At 48.4% G+C, this 18,744-nt stretch overlaps 1 protein-coding gene and 1 non-coding gene across 2 annotated transcripts in view; both read right to left on the reverse strand.

Annotated features, from left to right (window-relative positions):
• DTNBP1 (dystrobrevin binding protein 1) overlaps nucleotides 1-18,744 on the reverse strand; it is a 105,067-nt gene that overhangs the window by 5,597 nt on the left and 80,726 nt on the right. The gene's annotated exons all lie outside the window — the stretch shown is intronic.
• On the reverse strand, nucleotides 4,109-4,215 carry LOC130040517 (U6 spliceosomal RNA). Its single transcript, XR_008795001.1, has one exon. It is a non-coding gene; the product is annotated as a U6 spliceosomal RNA (small nuclear RNA).

An 18,744-nucleotide genomic window follows, 5' to 3' on the forward strand; every position in this document is an offset into this window, starting at 1 on the left:
AGGAACTGAGGGGGAACCCGGGAGGGAAGAGGGGGGGAGAGAGGGTCTCACTCCAGCCGTCAGCCTATCTGGGTCAAGAGCTTTGTGACCAAAAAGCCTTGGACCAAGTCTCCCTGTCAATAGATCAGCCTCAAGGCCTTCAGACACAGTGCAACTTACCTTAAAAAAAAAAAAAAAAATCCCAGATAAGAAGCTCAAAACCCCAGATCAATGTAAAAATCAAAGACTACCTTGCTGTAATGGAATTAAGGTTTGTCTGCGGATACGCAGCTTATTGGAAGAGTTTCATTCACAAGCCTTCTGCTTTAGAACCGCAGTTCTCTCCAGCTTCTGCATCGTCAGGTCCTAAAGCTGTTTAATCCCGGATTTTAAAAAATATATATTTGAATGCAATCTCGTCTGCACACAGCGGGGGTAGGACTGGGCTGTGGAACTTAAAGTTTGCAAATGCAAACGAGTCATAGGAACTGTCTCAGGGTCCTCTGGGAGCCCACTTTGTTGAGAGCCGCACCCCCCCCCCCCCCCCCCAACAGGGTGGGCTGTGCTCAGCTCGGCTCAGTTGCTCCTGAGTGAGTGAGTGGACACTGTGTCCAGTTGCCCCCATCGCCACATTCCCTTTCAGGAGTGCAGAAGGGAGAGTGGGAGGGAGGAGGGGACCCATGGCAAGACAGAAGTTGGGGGCATATGTTCCCCCAAGACGGAAGACCTGGTGTTCACCTTCCCTCTATCATTTGTCAGACTGCGAAATGCCGGACAAACACAAAGACAAGAAGAGCGCTAAGATGGAAAAGGAGAAGGGTTGGAAAAAGAAAAAGCGTGAGGAAGATGCAGCGGTCCTCCCGGCAGGAGTCGGGCGTGATGGTTTAATCCCATCATCAAGCCAGCTCTGTCTCCCTTGCTTCCAGCTCCAGGTCATTGCTCAGGTTTTATCTGGCTGCGGCCTCCACAGCGGCCACCGCCATCCATTTCCAACGGATAATTACGCAGAACAACCAACATTCCATTACCAGCGAAGATGATAGAATCAATTCTCAATTATCGGTTTTAATAGGGCAAGAAGGTAGCACCAGAGAGATAAAAAATATATATATATATTTTTAAAAAAGAAAAAGAATCTATAAAACTCATTTTAGGAACAATTTCCACCCAGTCCACAACTAAGGCTCACAAGTACTGGGAGGCTGGGAGGAGCAGAGGCCGTGGGGGGTGGAGACCATGGGGAGTGGAGGCCGAGAGGGGAGCCGGGGAGAGCACTGCTCAAAGAGTTCACGTCAGTCTCTCCAACCCAAGATGGAAAAAAAAAAACAGAGAAAGAAAATTTAACTAGGGGCTGGAGCAATAGCACAGCGGGTAGGGCGTTTGCCTTGCACGCGGCCGACCCGGGTTCAATTCCCAGCATTCCATATGGTCCCCTGAGCACCGCCAGGGGTAATTCCTGAGCGCAGAGCCAGGAGGAACCCATGTGCATTGCCAGGTGTGACCCAAAAAGAAAGAAAAAAAAAAGAAAGAAAATTTAACTAGGCTGAGAAGAACTTCACTAATCTCTATGTAACATTAAGGAAATGGAGCATTTTTCCAAGAGAGTCAGGATTGAGATTCAAATCCCCAATTTAAATGGTTACCACCCGACATTTCTCGGCTGAGTCCAGGATGAATCTTGGACACTAAAACAGAGGCACAGAGTGATCAAAGGAGAACAGAAGACTCTCCTCAAACCCCGAATCGAATTTCTAAATGCAATTAACATTCTTTGCAAACTGCCCAGACAGACGGCCAGGGCACCCTGGCCACTAACAAGCCACACTCCCCGTCCTCAGGAAAGAATCTGCAAACTGGAGCTGATTTTTATCTTTTATCGATGGGCTTCCTAGGCAGTACTTCGGGGGCCTGGGCGGGCCCAGTGAACTCTCACCCTGGTGGTACAGGGCGGGGGTGGGGGGATTAATGCCAGAGACAAATGCGAGGGTCTCTGCCCCTCTGAGTCATCCTCTCGGCCCAGGACTTCCCACGTTGCTTAAAAGAATTATTTGCATTTATTTCATCAAAGCTTTCAGATACCTAGACAAGCCACGTACATCACAGAAAAATTTTAATGTTAAAAAAAAGATTTAAAAGGGGGCTGGAGCGATAGCACAGCGGGTAGGGCATTTGCCTTGCACACAAACGACCCAGGTTTGATTCCCAGCATCCCATAAGGTCCCCCGAGCACTGCCAGGAGTAATTCCTGAGTGCATGAGCCAGAAGTAAGCCCTGTGCATCGCCGGGTGTGACCCAAAAAGGAAAAAAAAGAAATTTCACATAGATAAAAAAGCACCAATAGTAAGGCAATAAATAAAAAAATAAATAAAAACCCTGAAATCACCCTGAACAGATGAGCACAATTCGCATTCTGGGTACACTTGATCAGGTTTCATTTCTTGGCTGAATGCTAAGAAACTGCGTGATTTCATTTTTGGGTTTGAAATACCCCAGGAAGACTCATTATCCAGAGCTCTTTTGCCCGAATTCTCCCAGCCTCTGGGATGCGATCAAGATCCCCCTCCCTGGCCGGGCCAGCACCATTTCCAGCTCCAGGGCCTCGGGGTCGCTTCCGGGGGACACCCCCTGCCTGCACGCAGGAGGCCCTGAGCCTGACCCCTGACAGGAGCTACACTGCCAAGGGCCAGCTCTGCTATGGGACCTTCGGTGTGGTAACCACGGGTGCCACTCGGTGACACGAGGGGACAGCGCCTGCAGGATAATGGGCAGCACTGGGGCTGGAGCGATAGCACAGCTGGGAGGTCATTTGCCTTGCATACGGCCAACCTGGGTTCGATTCCCAGCATCCTATAGGGTCCCCCGAGCACCACCAGGAGTAATTCCTGAGTGCATGAGCCAGGAGTAACCCCTGTGCATCGCCGGGTGTGACCCAAAATGCAAAATAATAATAATAATAATGGTCAGCACTGACACATGGCCACTCACTCCTGTGGCCGGCCAGCCCCCACTCCTCAGGATATGGAGTCCCATTCCAGCCCCGCAGGGCCCCTCGCCTCAGGGATGGACCCCTTTTTGCTGCGCACAGTCTCCCCACAGTCTGGCACACGGCTGCATGTTGCTGGCTAAGCACCTGCTCCTTCATGGCTGCTGAGTTCATGGGACACCCTGGTTAGCCGACCTTCCCACTCGCCGGACGCTGGGCTGTTCCCACCTGCTGGCCATCCTGGACAAAGCTGGAACCTGTCCTTTCTCCCAGGTGCGTGCCCAGGAGCGCCAACTGCTGGACCGCCAGGGCGTGTGGGCGTGCCCCCCCAAGAGGCGGGTTCGTGTTCTCTCCCTGGGAACCTCCTGCTCCCTTGCATCAGCTCAGCCCACACCTTCTACTTGCAGTAGCACTGTCCTCCTGCTGTTCATCAATTTGCTCGAGCGGGCACCAGTAATGTCTCCATTGTGAGATTTGTTTGTTACGGTGTTTGGCATATCGAATACGCCACGGGGAGCTTGCCAGGCTCCGCCATGCGGGCGGGATACTCTCGGTAGCTTGCCGGGCTCTCCAAGAGCTTGTAGTACAGGGGGTAAAAGCTTCCCCTTCCTCCCCTGGCCCCAGGCAGCAGTTTCTGTTACACACTAGCTTCAACTTCCCCTTCAAAATTTTTGATAACTATTTTTTCTTAAAAAAAAAACCCATATCTCGAGGTACCTTGAGTACCTTGAAATATGTTTTTCCCCATAGCTGAATGAAGTTAAAATAAGTTTAATTTTAGACACTCTGTTCAGAGCACCTAGAAGACCAGGACAAAAGAAATTAGACAACAAAGATTCCCAAATCCTTTCTGTGCTTTCACCATGTAACAGTTCTGTCTTATTTCTATCTTCCTAGATTTCTTTTTTTTTTCTTTTTTTTTTCCCCCTTTATTTTATTTTATTTTTTTTTAAAGTTGTAGATTTACAATTTTTTGTGCTTTGGTTTCAATTATACAATGATCAGATACCCATCCCTCCACCAGTGCCCATTTTCCACCACCATGGATAATATCCCTCCCACCCCCATCCCCCCATCCCCCCGTCTCTGTGGCAGGGCAATCCCCTGTGTTCTCTCTCTCCTTTTGGGTGTTGTGGTCTGCAAAAAAAAAATATGGAACGCTTCACGAATTTGCGTGTCATCCTTGCGCAGGGGCCATGCTAATCTTCTCTGTATCGTTCCAATTTTAGTATATGTGCTGCCGAAGCGAGCACCTTCCTAGATTTCAAAGTAGGTACCTTGGACCATTTTTAAAGTTCCCCCCAAGTGTCTGATCATCAATAATGAGTTTTTTGAGCCAGACTAATTTTATACATTAAAAGTTCTGAACATTCTAATGTATTCTAGAGACCTTATTGCTCAAACTTGACACTTGCAAAAAAGAAAGAAAAATCCCATGCATGTGAAACTTAACACATTTTCCAAAAGAACGTCAATTTTCAATAAAACCTTTCTTCGCCCTTCCATCCACCACACCCCAAACACATTTCAGACACATAATGATACCCATTATTCTTTTATATACAAATCAAAACACTGCTCCTTACCCAAAAATACAGCAGTTGAGAATGACGGCACATTCTGCAGCTGGTCAGAATAAAATAACCCATTTAGACAACAAAGAACGCGTGCCAACTCCGAAGGGAAACTTCCAAAGCTCCCTGCTTCCGAGCGGCTCCCGGGACAGCCGCTTCCCAAGTCCGTGTCACAGGAAACAAACACTATTCTAGTATCTGGAGGGGACTCGGGCTTCTGGAGCACATTTTCCGTGTCTATCAGTAACCCTGAAGGAGACGATAAGGACGAGAATAGCAGCACGGCAGACCCACGGCTGACGCACAGGGTGTCCACAGGAAAACAGTGGGGAGGAGAGTGGCCACAAGGCCCTGGGCACGACTTACCCCTGATGGCCCCTGACTGTCCCCGAAGGGCGCAGGGATGGGAGGGCAGCACCAAGTCGGCCTGCAGTTCTTAAATGCCCTGGTTCTATTCTGAGTGGGGCAAGAAAAGGTCATCCCAGATCCTGCTTCTTGGTAAAAATCACATGAAACTCAGCTTAGCAGGAAGGATCTCAGGATGCTGATTAATACAGTGACGATTTAAGAAAACTTAAGACTTAACAGCCTGTAACAAAAACCTTAAGGCGTTTTTGCATTCATCTTTCCACGTGATGATTGTGTTGTCTAAGCAACGATTCAAAACAGATGACAGGCGTAAGACGGGGGGCCGGAGCGATAGTACAGTCGGTAGGGTGTTTGCCTTGACCTGGGTTCGAACCCCGGCATCCCATATGGTCCCCCCCAAGCACCGCCAGGAGTAATTCCTGAGTGTGTGAGCCAGGAGCAACCCCTCAGCATTGCTGGGTCTGACCTCAAAAAGCGCAAAAAAAAAAAAAAAAACCCAAAAAAACCACAACAATAGGGGCGGAGTGATAGCACAGCGGGTAGGGCGTTTGCCTTGCACGCAGTCAACATGACCGACACAGGTTCGATTCCCAGCACCCCATATGGTCCCCTGAGCACCGCCAGGAGCAATTCCTGAGTGCATGAGCCAGGAGTAACCCCTGAGCATCGCCGGGCGTGACCCAAAAAGCGAAATAAAATAAAATATTAAAAAAAAACAATAAAAGAAAGGCCTAAGATAACGGGTGAGGAAGCACCCTCTCTGGGGCCACAGGGTCCTGCCTTACAGTAACCGACTCTTGCGGGCTGGCCTTGAAGGGGTCCAGGGCTCTCGCTCCTCCCACAGGGACCTCCGTGGGTTGGCCTGAGCTATGGGGGCTGCCCAATGCCGATTGCAAGTGTGTTTCTAGAAAACGGTGACAAGGGCAGCTATGTGGGGAAAACACGCCAAAATGCTGGTGAGGGCCAGAGAGCTTGGCTGGGGGTGAAGACACCGGCTGAGCTCTGTGGCTGACCCAGTGTACCCCGGCACCATATGCCACCCCCAAAGCGTTGCTTGGGGGCACAGCCCAGGAGGCGGCGGGGGGGCTGGGTGTTCCCCAACATGGCAGGATCTAAGCATCACCGCAACATGGAATGACGATCTGGCTGCTCAAGAACCACCAGGAGGGTCCGATCCTCCTGAGCCCTACCTGGGGGCTTCCCCAAATCATATTCTCAAATGCTGCACAGGATATCAAACATATATCGTGTTATCCATTCTCCACAAGGTGTCCCTTTTATTTATTTATTTTTTTTCTTGCGTATTATTACAGACAGTTCAATAACAGTTTGAACTTCTTCAAATTCTTGTCACATCCAGCACTTTCTCTAATTTTACTTAGGATGTGGACCCAGCTAATCCCAACTTTGGAGGGGAGGGTGAGGGAGGTTTTGAGTTTTACAGACTCCATCCGAACTCCAGAGACAGATACTCATATGTCTCTTTACCATCTCTCCACCCTCTTTCTTTCTTTGTTCTTTTTTGGGCGGTCACACCCAGAGATGCTCAGGACTTACTCCTGACTCGGTGCTCAGGGGACCAGATGGGATGCCGGGGATTGAACCCGGGTCGGCTGCATGAGAGGCAAACACTCTACCCACTATACTATCGCTCCGGCCCCTTTCCACTCTCTCTCGGCCTCTTCCACCCACTTTCTCTCTCATCCTCAACCTTTCCTACCATGGAAATCTTCTTGAGGGCCAGTTGCACACCACTGGACTGTTGGACCCCACCATAACCAACTCAAGGGAGTCAGAGGCTGAGGGTCCCAGGCCCAGACCTGGAGAATCCCTGCTCGAATAAACCGTCATCTCCATCCACTTCGAATGTTCGCTCTGGACTAACATTTACACAACGGGAAAAATACACCCAAGATGAGGAAGCCGGCACAATTCAAGGAAATAACAGAGATGTCCTCTCCTGAATTCTCATCACGGCAGCTCAGAAATCAACTGGGGAGAAGAGGCGGCAGCAGCAGTGACACCCCCCCCCCCACCCAGGATTAGAATGAGTTGCACGCCCCCACCCCCAAGAGTTGCAGGCGCCCCGCCCCATGTCCAGGCGGTTTTTCACAGGAGGCCAAATCTCTTGGGATGGGTCCTGAAGCCAAGATCTAATGTGGGTTGGGGGAGTCTCATCTACGCAACGCCAGAGACCCTCAGGGAGGTTTATATCCAAAGCAAGGCATGAGCAAGAAGGCAGGCCAGGGGCTGGAGCGATAGTACAGTGGGTAGGGCGTTTGCCTTGCACACGGTCGACCTGGGTTCGATTCCCAGCATCCCATATGCCCCCCCCGCCCAGCACCTCCAGGAGTAATTCCTGAGTGCAAGAGCCAGGAGTAACCCTGTGCATCGCTGGGTGTGACCCAAAAAGCAAACGCAGAAAAAAAAAAGGCAGGGGGATGTAAACCGTGCTGGCTGATGGGGGGCACCGACACACACCCCCACCCAGGGCCTCCGGACAGAGTGACCGCTGAGGGCTGCAGGACTCGAGTCCTGGCCGTCCCCCGTCCACCCACAACGATATTTTGGGTTTGACCCCAGGAAGGTATTAAAGGAGAGACGCCTAAGGGCCCATAAATAAAGCATTTCGATTTTGCCTTTTCTTCAAAAAATCTTTTAAATTTTTTTTTAATTTTTAATTTTTATTTTATTGAATCACTGTGAGATAGATTCTTACAGAGCTGTTTGCGTTTTGGTTTCAGTCATACAGCGTTCCAACACCCGTGCCTCCACCAGGGTACATTTCCCAGCACGGTGTTCCCAGGTTCCCTCCCATCAACCCCCAACCCCCAACCTGCCTCTATAGCAGGCGGTTTCTCTCTCTCTCTCTCTCTCTCTCTCTCTCTCTCTCTCTCTCTTCCTCCCTCCCTCCTTTCTTGGGTACATTGTGGTTCACATACAGATACTGAAAGGTATCTGAAATATTGAAAGGTATACTGAAAGCTATGGGCTGAAGTGATAGCACAGCGGGTAGGGCGTTTGCCTTGCAAGCGGCCAAAATGGCCGACCCGAGTTCGATTCCTCCGCCCCTCTCGGACAGCCCGGCAAGCTACCAGGAGTATCTCACCCGCATGGCAAAGCCTGGCAAGCTACCTGTGATGTATTCAATATGCCAAACACAGTAACAACTGTCACAATGGAGATGTTACCTGGCCCGCTGGAGCAAATCAATGAACAACGGGAGGGCAGGGACAGTGACATCAACTATATCTTTTTTACCTACTTTTAACACTCAGTTCTTGCCCAGCGTGATCATTTCTAACAATTATTGTCATCCTGGTCCCTTCTGTATCTTACCAACCCTCCACCCCACACACACTTGTGGCAGATTCCAACCACTGACAGTCTTCCCAGTCACTGTTTTCCCTGGGCTGGGATATTAGTCTTCTACTATCATGATCACGATCATGATCATCCTGTTGTTCGCAGATTGCCTCGAGCAGGCACCAGTAACGTCTCCTTCTTCCTAGCCCTGAGATTTTAAAAGAGCCATATTCAATGCTCTTTTCAGGGTTAGGGGAATGAGACCCATCATTGTTACTGGTATTTGGCATATTGAGTACGACACGGGGAGTTTGCCAGACTCTGCCGTGCGGGCAGGATACTTTCGGTAGCCTGCCGGGTTCTCCAAAGTAAAAATGAGATAATAAGATGTCGCATGCCCGCAAATGCCAAGTGAAAACAGTCTTCTACTATATGTTTTTATATACTGTAAATGAAAACAGTCATTCTACATCTGTCCCTCTCCTTCTGATTCATTTCACTCTGCATGAAACTCTCCATGTCCATCCATTTTAAGCAAATTTCATGACTTCATTTTTCCTGAGAGCTGCGTAGTATTCCTTTGTGTCACTGTGCCATAGTTTCTTTATCCATTCATCTGTTCTCCAGCACTTGGGTTGTTCCCAGATTCTGGCTCTGGTGAACAGTGCGGCAATGAACATGAGAATGCAGATGGTGTTTCTGCTGTGTTTTTGTGTTCTGTTTTTGGACCCCTAGCATACATTCCCAGGAGTGATATTGCTGGGTCAAGTGGGAGCTCAATTTCTAGTTTTTTACGGAATGTCTATATTGTTTTCTAAAAGGGCTGGAATAATCAACATTCCCACCAACAATGAGGGGAGTCCCCTGAAGCGTCTCTATCTGGACAAAATGCTGCTCTTCTCCTGTCATTTGCAAGTTTTTAATTATTTTTTATTTTTTGGTTTACAACAAACAAAACAAACATCGATTTGTTTACAACAAACAAAACAAAGGTAAAGGTAAAGGCCCTCCCGTTGATCGTCGATTTGCTCGAGCGGGCCCAGTAACGTCTCCATTGGAGACTTTGTTGTTACTGTGTCTGGCATACCGAATACTCTCGGTAGCTTGCCGGGCTCTCCGAGAGGGGCAGAGGAATCGAACTCGGGTCGGCCATGTTGGCTGCTTGTAAGGCGAACGCCCTACCCGCTGTGCTATCGCTCCAGCTTTTGTTTTGTTTTTGTTTTTTTTGTTCAAAAACAAAACAAAACAAAACAAAAATTTATCGATTTTCTCAAGCGGGCCCAGTAACATCTCCATTTTGAGACTTGTTGTTACTGTGTTTGGCATATCAAATACGTCACATGGGAAGCCAGGCTTTGCCATGCGGGTGAGATACTCTCGGTAGCTTGCTGGGCTCTCTGAGAGGGGCGGAGGAATCGAACCCGGCTCGGCCGGGCTGGCTGTGTGCAAGGCAAATGCCCTACCGCTGTGCTATTGCTCCTTTGGTTTACAATACTATTAATAATAGTTTCTCATGAACATAATTTCAACCCCACACCCATCACCAGAGTACCCATCTCCCTCCCCCAAGAATCTAGCCTCCTCCCTTTGATCCCCCTAACTTAATTGTATGGGTTAGTACCCCCATTACATTGCCTCTGGATCTTTATTGCTACCTCATTTTGCATCTTGAAGTCCCACCTGTGAGAGATCATTGTATATCTGTCCCTGTCCTCCTAAGTGGTTTCACCCAGCATGATATGAAAACAACCCAAATGCTCAAGTGCAGATGAATAGACTGAGAAGCTGTGATCTCTATAATCAATGGAATACTATGCAGCTCTAACAAAGAACACAATGGAATATTATGCAGCTTGATGAAAGAATGAAATCGTGCAATTTGTAGTTCCATGGATGGGATTAGAGGTGCTCTTCTTTGGGAAAGGGGTCTGCCACTTACTCCCATATCACATGAGCTGGGGTGGCAGTGAGGATGGCTGCTCCTTGGGACAAGGGTGTAGCTTCCTGTCCTTTCACTGTCCTGCCTTTGGCACTGAGGCAACACTGGCCTCCTAGCCTGGAGCTGAGTGGTTCATCCTCACTGGGCTGCACGAACTTTTCCTGCATCCTCAGACAGTGAGCTCTGTGGAGAGCTTTCACAGGACAGAGTTATTTTAGCACTTGGAAGAAAAGAGCTGGAGTTCTGAGTGTTAGCAATCTCGAAGGGCCATTCAAACGGGAGCACTGGGGAGCACTGCAGAATTCACAGCCCGACAAATGCGCAAGAGGACACTTCTGAGTCTTTCTGGGCAAGAGCTCCTACCCCACCACAACCCAAGCCATGTGCCTGTGGGAGCTTCTGACTGGGCAGGAACTAGAGACAGCCCAGTGGTGAAGGTGCTGGTTCGATCCTCGGCATCCCAAATGATCCCCTGACCACCGCCAGGAGCAGTTCCCAAGTGCAGAGCCAGCGTGACTCCCAAGGGATGTCGAGGATGGCCCCCAAACAAACTATCCCAACTACTGAAGCAGTTCCACACAATTCCTTGGGCAACACTGGGAAACCAAACTCCTGTCTTTCTTATGATTATATATTGTGATTCTCAATGTTGGTAGAATAATTCAGGTATTAGATTTCTGAACTATCCCAGAAGAAAAATAATAACCAAAACAATCAGCCTTAGAGACATTTTTATTATTCTACTGTCTTGATTTCCAATTAAGTCGTCAAAGAAACTGCAACCTTGAACAATGGCTTCAAACTTCCAAGTCTGAGCATGACTGTACTTTCACTGACAATTTGTTGAGAAAATACATGACAACAAAATTCTATTACGAACTCTCTAGCACTTTTTAAACAACTCTGAATTTTATTTCTCACAACAAACACATACACACACCACACACACACACACACACACACACTTGCGCACACACATATTTAAAACAAAATAAAGCACAGGTTCGCAATGCAGTATTTACCACAGGGGACAGAAAAATTCAACAAGGACGCAAGGGACTGTCGAGAAGAGCGTTCTCATGCCACAGGCTGGAAACATTCCATCCCCACAAAGTCCATTACCATCAAATCTCAGCATGCCTCAAAGCAGATCCTATCTGTTGGAAACCTCATTATTTCAGAAAAATATTTCATAAGTGGGGATTTATTACTTGGAACGAGAAGCTGCCAAAGGCTTATGAGTGAGTGACAAAATAAATTAGCACTGAGAAGGGATGCATTGTCTTTCCCTCCCTGGGGCCAGCTGAGGGGATGGGTGTGGCTCCCCCCCAATACTGGGTCCCCCACATGCGGCTGACTTCAGACAGGAGGGCGTGCAGGAGGTGGTCCCTGTGTAAGCAGACCCCCAGGCAGGGGCTCAGGCAGGCGATGCATTAAGCATTGTTGTAGTTATTGTTTTTTTTTTTTTTTTTTTTTTTGCATTTCCAGGAATCAAACCCCAAGGCCTCACGCATGCCAGGCCAAGTGCTTGACCCTGAGCACCTCCTGGTCCCGCAAGAATTCCTTTAGTTTCAGAAGTTAGAGTCGGGGCGCAGACACACCCCTCAGCAGCGAGCATAACTTAGAACCTTTAATAATGCCCACAAGTAGGGAGAGATTATGGGAAATATTGTTTGCCATGGAGGCAGGGGGAGGGTGGGTAAGGCGGGTTATACCGAGGATATTTATGGTGGGGAATGTGCACTGGTGGAGGGATGGGTGTTTGATCATTGTGTGACTGTAACCCAAACATGAAAGCTTGCAACTATCCCACCGTGATTCAATAAAATTAAAATTAAAAAAAAAATTCACAGTCAAATATAATGTGAATAATCTGAATGTCTCCGACAGACACTTCCTGGTTAGAATTGTGCACCAGGCAGCCCTGACCCTCTGAGCTCTCTGTCTTCTTCTGGTTCTTCAACTGCATTACAGGTGGGCCAAGAAGAGCTCCCGGGGGCCAGAGGAGCAGTAGTGCAGTGGCTGTGGGTGTGGAGGGCGGCGCATTTGTCTTGCACACGCCTCACCCAGGCTCAATCCCCGGCATCTTATATGGTCCTCGGAGTACCAGGAGAAATTCTTGAGGGCAAAGTCAGGAATCACACCGGAGCATCGCTGAGTGTGGAAGAAATGAAGAAGAAAGAAGGAGGAAAGGAAGGAGGAGGAGGAGGAGGAGGGGGAAGAAGGAGGAGGAGGGGGAGGGGAGGAGAATAGGAGGCGGAGGGGGAGGGGAGAAGGGAAAAGCAGGGGAAGGGAGGGATGGGAGTGGGAAGGAGGGAAAGGAGGAGAGGAGGAGGAGTAAGAGGAGGAGGAGGAGGAGAAGAAGAAGAGTAAGAGGAGGAGGAGGAGGAGAGGAGGAAGAGGAGAGGAGGAGGAGGAAAGAAGGAAGAGGAGGAGGAGGAGGAGGAATAGCTTACAACCCCCCCTTCAGGAAGCCCCCCTAACAGAGCACCCAGGCATACAGACACACGTGCCCAGCGTGGGCCCGGCCACAGAGAAGCAGCTCTGTCCCTCCCGGTCACTGCGCTGCTAAGAGCCATCACTGCCACCACATCTGCCCTTCAGCCGGCCCCCAGATGCTGGACTTCCTTAGCTTAGTCACTGCCTCGGAGGGCAACGGGGTCAGGACAGCCTCCCCCAATATGCCACCTTGACATGAGGTTTATTTTGAGCTGAAGCAGATGCAGACAAAAGCCCTCTGCCCTTCCCCTTTCTGTCTAAAAGCAGGAAACAAACTTCCCTTGGAGAGGAAATAAAAATTCCCATTGTAAAGGTATGGCCTCACCCCTGGCAGGAAGAGGAGGAGGAAGGTGGCTTAATTACCGGCTGACTCACCAACCATTCCAACTACCCTCCTCCCGAACCGTCTCCCACTCTGCCTCCCCATCCCACCCCCCAACTTCTCCTGCCTTGTCTAGAGGCCAGGATTCACTTCCCCACAATTCACAGTACATAAGCTCTAGGGTCAGACTGCTGTGCTCAAGAACTGGGGTCTTCAGGGGCTGGAATGATAGCACAGCAGGCAGGGCATTTGCCTTGTATGCGGCCGACCTGGGTTTGATTCCTGGCATCCGATATGGTTCCCTGAGTAACGCCAGGAGTAATTCCTGAGTGCAGAGCCAGGAATAACCCCTGTGCATCACCGGGTGTGACCCAAAAAGAAAAAAAAAGAACTGGGGTCTTCAATTCTTTCCTGGACGTCGTGTGGATAGAAAATTGAAAAGGCTGACATTAAAGAAAAGCCCCCAAATAAAAGTTCTTGCTTTTTTTTTTCTCCTTCATCAATTGATTTTCTGGGTCCTCAGCATTGAGCCCAAGTATAAGACAAGGGAAAATCTTCCCTCCTCTACATTTAAAACGTGGGAGCGTTAATGCCTGCCACGTCCTCCTGAGAGTTTAGTAAACGACCTAGACTCACTCACTGCATGGTACACACCAAACATCTGGGAGCAAAGGGACAGTGATGGCCCGTGGGCACATGGGCTCGACTTCCAATTAGCTAGCTGACCGGCAGCAAAGGCAGAGAAGGCAGTGACCCGACCAGATGGCAGAAGACCAAGGGCAGACGGCAAACACCAGCGCCCCTTTGTAGGGACCAAGAACAAAAGCGCACAATCAGCAAGGCTGGAGTGGGAGCAGGAAGTGGTCACGGCAGGTTCTCAGGGCGGACAACGGACAACAACTTCCCACAGAAGCAGCCCTGGTCCCGAACACGCGAGTCCCACCACAGTCACTTGAGTGCAGAGACGCCATGTCCCAGGAACTGTGAGGAAGTTGACTCAGAAACCTCTCCATCATTAGAAAGAGCGTTCCAAATAAATTGCCCCCCAACGGTTCACAAAACTGCTCCTGCATTGGCCCCCTCCCCCCATACTGATGATCTAGAAAGTCATTCGGGGAACTTTCCCTTACGGTTGACAACTGCAAGTAGGCGGGGAAACTGAAAGTGAACTGGGTTTCTTCACACAGCACGCAAGCTGCGTCCATTCAGTGATGCCTCCCGCTCACGCAAAAGATGCTGGGAACCCCCTTGTCTGCCCTCAATAAAAACGACAACAATTCACACCGGAAGAAGCCTATTCCCGTATAAGGACAACTTGTAAGCTAACACACATAAAGTAAAGCACTTTGAGCGAGTCTGTGACAGTATCTGAGTCATAAATTTGCTCCATGATCTTACTATTCTTAGAATGAAGGCTTGTTGACCAATCCAAAGCATTACGTTGTTTGGAGGGGGTACTTTATTATTTTTTAGATGAATTTTTATTAAAACATCCTGACTTGGGGGGCTGGAGTGATAGTTCAGCAGGTAGGGCATTTGCCTTGCACGTGGCAGACCCAGGTTCAATCCCCGGCATCCCATATGGTCTCTCAGCACCGCCAGGAGAGATTCCTGGGTGCAGAGCCAGGAGTAATCCCTGAGCATCACTGGGTGTGACCAAAAAGTAATAACAACAACAACAATAATAGTAATTAAAAAAGTAAAACATCCGGATTTACAAAGTTGTTCATTATACAGTTGTTTCAAGCATTTAGTGTTCCAACATGTAGGGGGTACTTTATGGCCCTCCACAGTTGTAAGCACCATCAAAGAACTCAAAAATTGTTACGAGACATACAAGTGGTACTACATGGAAAGTATCATGTTAAGAGAAATGAGTCAGAAAGAGTGGGATAGACACAGAAAGATTGTATTCATCTGGGGAACATAAAGTAACAAAATGGGAGACTAACACCCAGGAGTGGCCGAGATTAGTACCAGGAATTTTGCTCCATGGCTTGGAGGCCAGCCACACGTGCTAGGGGAAAAGGAAGCTCAGATAGAGAAGAGAGCACCAAATAAAGGGTGTTGTGAGGATCCTCCCAGGGTGGGAGAAGCATGCTGAAAGTAGACTATAGACCAAACATGACTGCCACTCAATGCCTCTCTTGCAAAACACAGGACCCAAAAGAAGAGAGAGAGAGAACAAGGGGGAATGCCCTGCCACAGAGGTAGGGTGGGATGGGTGGGATGGGGGGGGTGGGAGGGATGCTGGGACCCATGGTGGTGGTGGGCGCTGGTGGAGGGATGGGTACTTGATCATTGTATAACTGAAACCCAAGCACAAAAACTTGTAAGTCTATAACTGTACCTCATGGTGTTTCACTAATAAAAAAAAATAATAAAAATAAATGACTTTAAAAAATGGTTACGAAACGAACAAATCTATGACTAAGCATGATAGAAGGTACAACAGGAAATACGCAGGAAAGACACCCCAGGGAGGCAGCTCCAAGCCTGGAGCATGTGCTTTCCATGCAGACTGCTCCCTCGAGCACTGAGAACCAGCAGCAGCCCCTGAGCACTGTGTGCCTGTACAGCAGGCCCCCAAATCAGGATTCATATAAGCCAAAACAGAATTATCTCCATTTTCTCATTTTATATATGGTATATATAATGTATACAGATCAATATATTTGTATACAGTTACACATAATATATACTTGTACAGTTATATTTTGAAATAATTGCATATATGTACTTAATGGTTATAAGCAGGAGATCACGAAAAACAAATTCTTGCCATCTTATGGAAATAATTGCCTGCGGGGCTGGAGCAATAGTACAGCGGGTAGGGCGTGTGTTTGCCTTGCACACGGCCAAACCAAGTTCGATTCCCAGCATCCCATATGGTCCCCCAAGCACTGCCAGGAGTAATTCCTGAGTGCAAAGCCAGGAGTGTGACCCAAAAGAGCAAACCAACAACAACAAAATGATTGCTCGCATAATTGTTAACCCTACTTTTTCCCTTTAGATAGCTTTAAATAGGCTGGGACACCCATACGAGAAGTGCTCAAAGTTTACCTCTGGCAGTGCTCAGGACGGAATCTATGTAGTCTCTACATGCTGTAAGGGACTGACTCTGGGTTGACACTATGCAAGGCAAGTTTCCTAGAGCTGTACTATCTCTCTGACTCTGGATTTCTTAAAAATCACTTACAAAGGCTCATGTGAGTCCTATAGGAAAAGGCTCAGAAGTCTAGTAGTCAATTTCTCCTTTCTTTCCTAAATCTTAATTCTTTGAGTTTATGATCTTGAATAGGTACACACAAGATGTGAAATATTGCCAGGTCCTGAGAAATTAAAACTCTTTAGCAATAAAATGGCAACATCAAGTTCTGGTTTTCTTCCTTCCTTCCTTCCTTCCTTCCTTCCTTCCTTCCTTCCATCCTTCCTTCCTTCTTTTCTTTTCTTTCATTCCCTTCCTTCCTTCTTTCTTTTATAGCATTACCTCTTCTCTACAACTTCAAGAGAAAATTTTGAATTTTTCTTTGTATACTTCAGCTAGTCTAAGAAGGAAAAAAAAAAAGTCCCCAGGTATCAATTTCAAAGACAGAGAGGAAAGCACTTAGTAAAAATAATGCGTGTTTCCATTTTCTGCAGACTCTTCTTTCTGCCAGCAGAAAAATCCCAGCGCTTTCTGTTATATTTTGAAAGATAAAATGAATTCAATTTGTTGTAACCCCATTGAGAAATCGTAATTTGCTTCTATTAATTCACTGAGTCAATTAAAGGATACTCTGGGAAAAATCACGAGAAGATTCCTCTGTATTTTGTACTTCAGCACTACAATCAAAGCTGAGTTGCGAGTCGATACGGTGGTCCGCAAATGCCTCGTGCACGAGGGGGGTTAAATTCACAGGGTGCATCACCGCACTGCTCCCTTGGGCCAACAAACTCCGTTCCAGCGCCCCGAGAACTCTGTGAATCACTGGAGCAAGTGGGAGAGTGCGACAACATGACCATCCCCTAGCGGTCACCTGGACCTGTGGATTTTCCTTCTCACAACACAGGGCCTTGATCGTTGAGCTGTGTAGCAGAGGACTCACACCTGGCACTGTGTGAGTACTCCTTTTGGGGGTGCGCCAATGAAATGCTCAGGTCAGTGCTTGGGGTTGCTCTCAGAGGTGCTCAGGGGGCCATGAGGAACTGGTGACCAAACTGTGGGTCATACATATATCAGGCACATGCTCCAGCCCTTTGACTCCTCTCCTTGGCCCCAGTACATTTTTTCTCTAATGAAACTGCATTATGTTTTCTTTTTTTTTGCATTATGTTTTGAATCGGGCTGGAGTGAGAGCACAGCGGTAGGGCGTTTGCCTTGCGTGCAGCCAGCCCGGCTGAGCCGGGTTCGATTCCTCCGCCCCTCTCAGAGAGCCTGGCAAGCTACCGAGAGTATCTCACCTGCAGGGCAAAGCCTGGCAAGCTACCCGTGACATATTTGATATGCCAAACACAGTAACAACACGTCTCACGATGGAGAAGTTACTGGGCCCGCTCAAGCAAATCGATGAACAACGGGAGAACCGTGACCATGACCGTGATGTTTTGAATCAGCACTTCACTTTCATTCTCCCCGCCCCCCACACCCCCCCCCCCCCTCCGGCAAAATCTTATTAAGAAGAAGGAAAATATGAGGCTGGAATGACAGGACAGTAGGTAAGGCTCTTGCCTCAAACGCAGACGACCTGGGTTCAATTCCAGCACAGCATAGTTCCCTGCGCACTGCCAGGTGTGGACCCAAAACAAAATCAAAAACAAAAAAGGTTTTTTTAAATAAAGAGGGGAAAGCACTAGGGCCAAAGACCCAGTCCAGCAGACCATAGTACTTGCTTTACCTCTACAAGGCCTGTCTTCGATCCCCTGGATCCACGGCCTCCCAGGCACTGCCTAAAATCACAAGCACTCAGCCAGGGTGGCCCCAAGCAAACACAAACCAAGGAGAAAAAAGCACTGAAGATGCTCAAACTAAACTGCGGTGTGCAGTATCAGGACTATCGCCTCCTGGCAAAGAAAACCAACAAGCAGAACCAGATGCAGCCTTGCGAGCCGCTGGGGAAGGGGGCGCGGTCTCAGATGCATTCCGACCTCTAGGCTGGGAAGCTTGGTGCCGCATCTCGGTGACTTCGCTCAGTTATTGCCTGAGAACCCTCACACATGCTAGTCCTGCTGCCAGTGTCCCTGCAAGAATGACAGTTCTGGAGGTAAACCGCCGAGCTCTCCCTGCCAGACGACGCTAGGCCGGGGCCTCTCCTGATCTCTCTGTGTCTATGTCCGCACGTGGATTTGGATATATGTACGCACACACAGCCGGGTTATGTGCACCCTGATCTAAACTCTGATATACGTAAACCTACTAACCGGCTGAGCACCTGGCCCCTGGTGAACAAAGCAACAGGTGAACACTACTGACTTTTCATTGAACTTTACAGACCATTAATCCAAAGTCCTAATCCACAGTAGCACTGTGATGCTGTGATGAGTGAGAAACACCTTTCTGTTTGCTAAAGCAAACCTATTTAAGTTTTTCTATCTCTTCCTACTAGACTCCTTAAAAGTAAGAACCCGTTCAACGTTGAATTCCCAACGCTGAACAAAGATGCAGGCACAAGTCTTTACTGAATCAGCAAACGCAGCAGAAATTCCTCTTAAAAGCCCGAGTTTTGTTGGGGCAACCTTTAAAGACACCAGTAAACATACGATCCGGTTTTACTGTGATGTTTCAAATCAAGAG

The sequence above is a fragment of the Sorex fumeus genome, unplaced genomic scaffold (genome assembly GCF_029834395.1).
Source record: "Sorex fumeus unplaced genomic scaffold, SorFum_2.1 ptg000094l, whole genome shotgun sequence".
NCBI lineage: Eukaryota > Metazoa > Chordata > Mammalia > Eulipotyphla > Soricidae > Sorex > Sorex fumeus.